The following is a 10,320-nucleotide window of genomic DNA, read 5'->3' as shown; positions in this document are numbered from 1 at the left end:
CTGTAGACAGCTGGTGTGAGCTGGAGATGTGCAACTGCCCCACTGCAAGATAAAGGTTGCATTATATGAGGTAACGGAAATGCTGTGGGAGTGTTATTGGAACTGTTTCTTTCTTTGTCCTCATATCAAATCCATAAACAAAAATCCTGAAGGGGCAATGCTTGTTACTGTTATCCTAATGAAATACACAGTTTTTCGATTTTATGGAAACTTGAAACTTGACTTTGACTGTGTATTTTGTTTGGTGTTCCCCTCTTTTTATTTCCACAAGTGTGGCAAGTGGCCACCTTCATGGTCTTTTGTTCACAAGCGATGTTGTTCTCTTCAGACCATTAAATGCAGCGGTGAAGGCCAGTGAATCAAGGGAGGGATATGAGCTGCGTGATTTAATGCAGTAATGTGAAACATACACATGAGGACGGTGGTTTTGCATTTAAAAAATCCTACAACGAAAACCGTCTGTGTGTCCCAGAGAGTGTTTACTTTGTCGTCAAGGCTCAGATTTGCAGCTTTCACCCTGACAGTGTGCAGAGCATCGAGGCTCACCTCCAGAAAACCATTCAACTTCCTGACTATGCTTCATTCAAGCTCCATCTGGATAAAGATAGCCTTATTTCCAAATAGGTGCTGAGAATTTGTAATTGCCATGTGTGTGATGTGGTTCTGTTCAGGCATTTCAGCGAGGCCCCTGTGTGAGCCGGATCTCAGCGAGGGACCTGACTGTTGCACTGAGCAGAGCACCGGATACTGAGATGTGTTTTGAAGTGGGCGTAGATGTAAAGGGATTTTGACAAAGCTTAACATGCAAATGGGTCCATTGCGGCACATTTTCAGCCTGTAATTATCCAGGAAAATTTGACTGTGCTTTCTTTTGTGAATGACATAATCAGTATCATACACATTCACATCTGGGATGTGTTTTATTCTTTTGAACCACTGGTTTTTTGCTGCTGCACTGGTGGAATTGGTGATAAAACGCCTTGCTTAAAGGCTCATTGGAGACTATTGTTCAGGAAGTCCAGAGTTTCCATTATGTCCAGAAGTCAGTGCAGCTAATGTCCAGCTCTGCCTCTCCAGGACTTCAACCACTGCAGATTTGCAATTTTCATGTTTTCACAACAACTGACAGTTTGCTTAGCTCCTGTCCCACGTAATGACTAATATGACTGTCAGTGTTTCTGTTGGCACATAACGCAGTTACCAACAGGTTTACCGCTTGAAATTCTTTGTCATTTTTGAGACAGTGGCTCTTTGATTTCAGACTGAGGTAGACAAACTTCTCAAAGCTTCTCATTTCTATGTGGCAATTGCCAATTTTCCTGGCTGAAATCACAAATGCAGCTATTAAGATGATTAAACTAACATTAGCTCCATGAGCTGGTTGAAAACGCTGTCGCCAGTTAACCTTTTTTAATGTCTCTAGCTGACTCATTTTAAAGGGACCGCAATTATATTAATTTGATAACTACGCACTCAAAGATTGAAGCTGGAGTAAAATGTAAATGTGAAAGACTGAGACTGAAGATGCATGTCCCAGGTAAAAAGGGGTCAGGATCCTGATAATCTATGGAACACATGGGCTGTGTCTGAAACCCCTCCCTCGTTCACCCATTGAATGCTGCCTGTATGACAGACAGTAGTTTACTCAGAAGAGGGGAGGAAATTGAGATTTCAGACAGTAAATAAAGATGATTATAATCACTTTTCATCATCACTATGAAGAGTTGCACAATCTCTTAAATGTGGTAAATTGCATCGATTGTTAGCGGAAACATAGTGTGCACACCATGGGCATACTTTTGTCATCCCATTTTTGAGGTTTCTGTATAGTGAGTAAATTTACACAATCTAAATTAAAACACCAGTAAAATAGTGGAGGATAAATGGGCTGGGATTTTGGTTGTGACACAGCCATGGAAATAAGGAAACAACATTTGTCTTAAGGATATATATAACAGTATAAAGCTTGTTAGTTCCAATGATAAGTTTGCTAAAGAAAATGTATCATCATACTGTTGTTTTTATTCCTGTTTGGCTGCTTACTGTAGTATATGTTAGTATTTTCAAACAGTATGTCTTCATGTTAGTGGAGGATGAAGACAACTTTGGCATAAACATACAATACTACACAGAAATGTGAAGGCTTTTTTAAAAAATGTAACCCGTAACTCAACCATATAATGTATTATGAAATGCTCCTCGGCATCCCAAAGTAATGGCAAATTACTAGCTCTGATTGTTGGATGTCAAATATTTGTTATAAGTTAGTCCATCCCTTACACGTTTGGTCTTGTATTGTTGGTATTGGAAAGGACACAAAAATAAAGACGACACCCTGTAAAGTCTTTATACTGAGTTTTTATACTGAGTATTACGCTGACTAGAGTCCCACGAACACTCCCCTAACATGTTGGAGAAATCCAAAGTTTGACAGGCCTCCTATCCCATGCCTATACAGCTGAGCGAGGATTTGAAAATCGCTGTTTGGAGATTTTTAGAGAACGGTTAATTCAATCTGGCAAAAATATGGACAAAAAAACTCTGCCTCTCCAGGGCCTCAGCCACTGTGAGTCTTCGAAATGGCATGCTTCTTCCTAGCTACAACACACATTAAACAGCTCATAAAACACACAAATATAAACACACAAATAAATACCATGACAATTATAGGAGAACAGCCTCACCCATCACACACCATCTAAAGACATTTTCCTAAAGACTGGAGCAAAGTTTAATTTTTTGGGTCAAACCACATTCTTTCCTGTTTGGAGGGAACCATAAAAAAAACCTTGAGGTTTTCCTTGATCAATTTCTACGTGGACCAAATCAAATAAAGGTTCTTGTGGCAGGGGGATTTTTTCAGCCACATATCTGGCAATGCTATCTAGTTTGTCCACCCACAGACTGGAGAGTAATCAAGCACTAATAATATGTTATTCCTATAAGAAGTTTGAATTTTCAGACAGCCTGCATCGAGGACACATTTGTGTCTGATCTCTCCCTCTTTCTAAATTTCATCCACCACTGAGGATGAAACGGAATGACGTCCAAGTTATAATTTCCGCTTGAAGGTATGTTTTAACAGCAAGAGGCTCTCTAAATCATAACAAAATGTGAAGGATGTTCGAAATAACTTGGAATGCTGCTCGTCTGAGAAACCTGGGTCTCCTTGGTAACCGCCTCCCCATAACACAAACAGGCCTAAATTCCCTCGCCAGGCAAATAAAAGGCAAAACGCAGAGATGTTTTCCCAAGTGATAGGCTCTGGAGGGTCCCTGTGGTGGGCTCTTAATATGTGGGAATGCTGTGAAACTCTGTGAAATTATATCAGAGCAACAGCTGGGGTCTTTGCAGGCTAAGTCTGCAGAATTGGGATCCTGTCAGTGCCCGTTTTCCCTCTTTTTTTTATAGTGTTTGCTCTGGTTTATGTTCCATCTGGTGTGTCTTGTACTTGAAGTCAGCCTGGCATAACGCTCACGTGTAAAACAGCAGACGTCTGAATCACATTTCAAGAGGAAACAACTCCAGGAAGAGCATGAATTACCCACTCCTGTGTCAGTACAGCTTTAGCTCTTGTCAACCCCTGTCACCGTCCTCTCTTGTCCTGCTCTGCTATTGTCATCTCTTTACCTATCTCCTCTCATTGGCATTCCAGTCATCGCTCGTCCTCCTCCACAAGTGACTACAAACTGCTCGCAGCGCTTGAACTCGGCACTCCTCCTCTGCTTGTTTTCCATCTCATTTTGGCAGCATGCACACTGGATCCATTGTACGGGGGAGAGGCTTTGCCCATTTACCGGATATTCGACAATGAGGGAAGCTGCTATGACATCAGAGGGCGCAGCCTTGGATGCAATGAGTTTCAGGGCTACCCAAAAGGAAATTCAGCACATTAACCGTTAAAACCTTGCCTTCAAGGTTCTTCTTGTGAAACCATTTCCCAAAAAGGGGGCTTGTTGTGGTTGTTTTTCTTAAGTGGCCACTGTGTTTGAAGAGCTGCTCTTCTGTTTTATTGTCATGTTCTGTGTGAGTGTGAGTGTGTGTGTGTATGTTGCATTTTAATATGTTGTGATTTTGTATGGCTGTTACCTTGGCCAGGTCCCGCTTGCAGAGCTCTTCTTGGTAAGATAAAGGTACAAATAAAATAATAAATGAATGAGGTAATTGTTTTTATTTCTGAGTTCAGATAAAGATAAGAATTAAGTGGAGTTACTCATCACTGCAGCTGCATGCACAGACATTCAATCACACATACTTGAGGTTTACAAAATGGAGTACTCTCTCACATATTGGACTGTTTTCGTCAGTGTCTGTGGGTTAATTATCGTCTGGCCAGTGGTGTTTTGTTGTAACAAGTTGGTGAACACAATCACATGTTTTTGATTCAAAAGGATGACACATATGGGAAAGGCTCGCTGTCTGATAACTACAGTAACTGCATTAGTAATGTAAGGCAGCAGTCAGTTTGTTTTTATTTGTTTTATTGTTGTTTTTTGGGATATCATGACATTTTAAGTTGATTTGGCAAAGTTGAATCAAACAACTGCCTATTAACTCATCTGGCAGATATGGAGTAACATCTGCATTCATTTGACGATGTGTTTCTGGCCTCTTGATGAATGAAAGTCTGATATTCACCAACTCCCATGGGAAATGTGTTGCCTTTTAGCTGTTAAAAGTGTCAATACTTGTCTTATTATCAGCTTGTCAGTCAACTGTAAAGCATGTTTATTTGCACAAACCTGTCCAAAAGGTGCTATACAAATAAAATGTGTTTAATTCTATCGACTGTGTTCACCAGCTGGTCGATATCAGGGGTGGAGGAGGAAACGAGGTTGATAAGAGTGGTGAGACTAGTGAACCAAAAACACCATCAGCCCAAAACTATGAGCTAAAAAGCGTTGACTCAGGTGATGATTATCTGTGGGTTCAACCCTTTCACATTAAACATTTCACCCACTGGAAATATAAAAGCATTGGTTGGTACAGCTTTAATTATTAACAAAGCTGGCGATCCCTGGCAGCTGTATGCAATTAAACCCATGTCTGCAATTCGATTTGAGCAGTGGACCTTTGATGCAGGTCACTCCTTTTCTGTCTATGTCTGTCTCTCCTTGTTTCCTGTCATATCTCAGCTGTTGCTACCCAATAAAGGCATAAAATAATGATTGCCTGATTACGTAATGTGCAAACTTTATTCTTGATGGGATCTCATTTGATGAGAATCTGGTTTAATTGTACTGAACAGCTTTACAGTGACTGTGATTCTCATAAACTCTCCTTATACTTAAGATGCAAATGGACTATAGACCTTGCAGAGATTGATCAAGGCCAAAATGCCTTCATTTGTCTCAGAAGTGTTTCCTCCCTGTTACTCAACCCTCTTCTTGTCAATTAACATTTAATATGACATACCCTAACAGAATTGAGTGAAGCAAGCCCACCTACAGCCCTGATTTTATTCCCGCCAGAACTTTCTGTCCTGTCTTTCCCCTGTTTTAGTACCTCTCAGCTATCCAATTGGCTGAACAGAATTAGAAAACAAATACTAAAAGGTGAATGGACTGCCAAGTTTCCTTTTCAAAAAACATGGAAACAGGGGCTACTAAATGTTCCATATTAATTCAGAAATGGTAAGATGTCCTTTATTCTTTCCATCATTCACCTTTGGCCATGCTTCTCAATAACACCCTTTGCAGGCTATTAGTGTGCAGAGCTGGAATCATCTCAGTGTCTCCTTTCCTGTGGACAGGATTCACAGGTCCTGCAGGTATGCACACTGAATTAAATATGCACAGTGGAAACCTGCAGAAAAGAACAGAAAAACAGGAAAGGGTGACAAAAGAGGGAAAAGACTCGAGACAGACGTGATGATGAGGAGCCCACTGTTTCATGTGATCGGTTTAACAGCTGCTTCCTGCCGTCTGAAGGGTGTGGCTGAACATTATGTAACCGATCTGACATCAGTCGCCACACAAAAGTACATATTCAGAAATGAGATCAGGCAGTGTGTCTGACTTTAGAGATATTGCAGAAAGAACAGACACAGGGGTCAAGAAGGGGGATGTTACATGAGCCACAGCTTTGAAAACATCCTTCTAATATCACAACTAACTAAATCTCCAGATCCATGCTCCAACAAATATTTTGATAATCTCACATATAGCTTTAATCTGTTCTGTTTTTCCTGAGCAGATCCACTTCAACACATCAGAGACTGCTCTGTTGTTGCTCTTGGAGTTGAAACCAAAGAGACTGTCTATGTATACCTTGCTAACTAATCTATGTTTTGGTAGCATCGACATGGGGTGATCCAAAACAGAGCTTATCCCCACCGACAGTGCCACCAGCCCCCAAATTACCCCTGCCATGTTGTATCACAGCTTTGCCACAGATACTGTGGGTGTGAGATATCCTGAAAAGGCAGCTGGTCTCTTTGAGTTAGCGATATCTGTGCAAAAGTAGAGCTCCTTTCTCCAAAAGCATGATAAAAATCCCTTCATCGTGGGCTGGGCAGGCCCTGAGGGACCAGTGGGAGAGAAGGATACAAAGGATTCAGAGCGTAGGAGACAAGAAGGAGGGAGGGAAGGTCTTGGATGCAGGCCCGGACGGTGGCAGCTTGCCATGGTTTCATGTCTCTCCACTGCTGCTCTCATCAATTTGAAACAGCAGACGGCCCACCTGTGCTGAGTGATTGTTCATGTGGGGTAGCTGGGGGGCAGAGACAGAGTCTCAGTATGGGCTGTCGGGGTAGCAAGGAGGTTCTGGGGTTCAGCTTTCCTGTGCATATCTCTTTTGTTTTTTTGTTTTTTTGGGAGATCGCTGCAACATTATCCTCATCACTTTCTAAATGTCGGCCCATCTGGCTGAGTTCAGGCGGGCTCGAGCTGTCGCAGCCAGCCACAGGGAGGATGTCAGAAGAGGGGAGAGGCTGACGGGCTGTTCGGTGATTAAACTCTTACATCTGCTTCTCTCTGATAACATCACAGACTTGTGATACAGATAACTGCCACATAAGACAAGAAAAAAAGGAAAGTGCTGGAGTTTTTGTAGTGAGACAGCTTCTGAAGGTTCAGAAAATCATCAGGGACAGTGGAAGGATGTGGATACAGATGGCATTATCACCGATATGAGGTGCACAATGAGTATAAAGCCCCTGACGCCTTTTACTAATATGGAGGATCTGATGTAACTGTACTGTTAAACCAGACTGAATACTAAAAAAGCCTTTGGAATTAGCTCCATCACATGTTTGATTTGGGTTATTAAGAAGGCACCACCCATCACATCACATGTTTTGCTGAACTAGACTCTTGGCCGGAGTGATGGCAATTGGAAAAATTATAAACATAACAGCAATGTAAATTTTTCATGATTCGTTAGTCCGTGTAATCGCTGCAGATCAATTAGTGTGCAGAAATGTGGAATTTAATTACCAGGAGGCGCCTCTATAATTCATTCAGCCTGCTTCACTGACTGGGAAACAAAACACTGATTCCCTTGAAGTCTGTCACCCACCTGACTGGGACTGAAGTTAATCCAGCATTGGTGAGATCCAGTACAGGGAGTGTACAGCTGCTTCACAGCATCAGCGGATTTATAAGAATTCAGTGCCATGAAAATGTTTTAATCCATCACACTTGATGTGTTGTAGCACAGTTTATTTAAAGGAATGGTTTGACATTTTGGGTAATATGCTTATTCGCCTTCTTGCAGAGAGTTTGAAGAGAAAATTGATATCACCACGACCAGAGCTAGGAGGCTAATAGCTTAGCTTATCATAAACTTGGAGCAGGGGAAACAGCTAGCACCAGTACATCTCAAGCTCAACGAGTGGGAGGAGCTTTTTATGGGTGCAAAGTAAAAGTCCTATTCATTTTTTCCCATAAACAATGCAATGTGACTCAGAGTTGGCGCTCTTCTGCTGGAGCATGAATGAACATGGAGCTCACACAGTTCAATTATCAATCCAAAACATGAACAACTGATGGTAGATTAGAAAACATCTGGTTCTTTTAACAGTCAGAGAAGCCTGTGTATACAAAAACTTCTGGGTAGAAGTTAACTACGAATCCCAGAGTGCATTTTTGCAACTGGATGCCAAACTTTAAAAGCGCTGCTAGCAATGAGTGGAAGCTAAATATTACAGTATTCAGAAAACTAAAACTAAACTCCCAAATGCAATGAAGGTTTTAAAACTGGTACCACTCTGATTTGAGCCTCTGACCTGCTTTCTCTTCATAGCAATGGTGGCTGATGCCAAAATAAGAATAGATTCTCAGAGAGGAAGTTGAGGGTACCCACTGAGGGTATTGTGAAAAGAACATTTTTAAATGGCAATACAGTATGGAGAAATCACTTCTTGAACCAGTTGCCCCTCCAACTTTGCAACTCTATTAACATTTTGTATCTCATTTGTTTAATTTGTATACCAAGAGACATTTAAAAAAACAAAAAACAAAACAGTTGTGGTTTTACAATGAGCCATGCTAGCTCTTTCCCCTTGTTTCCAGTGTTTATGCTAAGCTAAGCTAATTTTAATCACAGCTCCATTTTTAACCAGACAGACAAAATATTGAAGTATTTCTTTAAAGCAGCACTTAGAGGTTGGCACTGAATTTCAGCATTTTTGCCACATTTGGATACGGGAAGTTGCTTTATGGCTGCAGGACCCGTCTGCCAGGGAAAGTGACAAAGAGATCCACGGAGACTTATCCTCGCTCCATGAAAGTGACCCCTACACTCCCCTCCCCTCCAATATGGCAGCTTTGGTCACTTCCCTGAAGCTTTTGGACATCTGGTAGATTGGTTGAGCCCATGGAAACGTTCACAGCCCCAGTATGCAATTTCTATTTAGGGAATAACTCTGTGATGGTGGAAATATTGTTTTATGATGTGAGACAAAGTCTCGCTCCCCTCAATGAAGAGAAAATGATCCAAAGGGAAAAAAGGACACAGGGAGGAATTGATATCCCCTATTGGAAAAGCAGTTATGAAAGACATTACCTCCAATACAGAGGAAGAATCTCTTTATTTGCTGAGTGAGACTTTTTTGTTCATCATAGAGGGTTTCTTTCATTGTTTTTCTGAATCTGAAACAGGGCAGTGGTTCTCAACCTAATTAGTTTGAGACCCTGATGAAGCAGTTTCTATTCTGTGACCTGTCTTAGCATCAGTATGCTAACATGTTCACAAATGTATTATGATACAGCAGGTAATGCTTACCCTGGTCATCATCTTATTTGACTGTATTAGCGCACTGTAAAACTAAATAGCACTAAACACAATGTTAAACTGAGGCTTGCATTGGTTTTACTGCTGTTTTATAGACCAAAGTATTGGACATATTGAAATTTTGACCTGATGGTTGTCAGGAAGAAAATGTCAGAGGATGATCAAAGTTATAACATTTTGTTTTCTGGGAAACGAGAACGTCTGTATAAAATTTCATGGAAATATTTTATTTTACAGTCTGGACCAAAGTAACCAGCAGACTATGCCGTCCCTAGAGTTTAAAGATGTATTCAGACAGAAAATGAAGTAAAGTTATGCCTTAGCTGTGCCTTCCCTTCTGTTTATTTATTCGCCCCAAACAACCAATGCACCAACTAAACAGATGTGAGCTGTAACTGGAATCACTGACTGTGTCTGTATAGGAGTTTCCTGTGTATTTGTTTTCAGCTCAGTCTCTGCCTCCACCCTGTCTCTCTTTTCTTTGACTTTGTCTGTAATCGTGCCACCGCTAAAATTCAGTTTGGGATCTTTCTAAACAGACTGTAAAGATGCAAAGTCAGAAATCCCTTTTATCCCTTTTAATAAGCTTGTGATCTATAAGATTTACCTTAGAGACCCTTGTGGCATCCAGACCCCCAAACTGGAAACGTGTCTGCAACAACATGGCCTTGCACCTGCACCATGAAAAAAAGCTAATACACAGCTAATATCTATGCTTAATGCTCAAACTTCTACCAAGTGCAGCAGAAGTTACCCTTATAGCTCTGAAAATGGAAAAATCCAACAAACACAATATGTTTCAGATGTTCAGAAAGGCAGATGAAAGAGATAAAGGAGGATTTTGGCAGTTGTCTCAATGCTGGTGCAAAGCCACATTTTTACATTCTTTATTTATTAATTTACATTCAGATAAAAATCTTTCTGCATGCAGCATAGAAACTTGAAACTAAGTGAACCTGAATGAAGCTGATGTCTCTTTATTCCCGATGACAGACTTCAGGTGGTGACAGCTATATATTCTCTCTAAATCCTGTACGTCTAATTTTGTCTGCAACAGATGGTTTGGTTTGGCAGTCTCCATCAGAA

The sequence above is a fragment of the Scomber scombrus genome, chromosome 19 (genome assembly GCF_963691925.1).
Source record: "Scomber scombrus chromosome 19, fScoSco1.1, whole genome shotgun sequence".
Taxonomy (NCBI): domain Eukaryota; kingdom Metazoa; phylum Chordata; class Actinopteri; order Scombriformes; family Scombridae; genus Scomber; species Scomber scombrus.
This window is presented reverse-complemented; position numbering follows the sequence as displayed.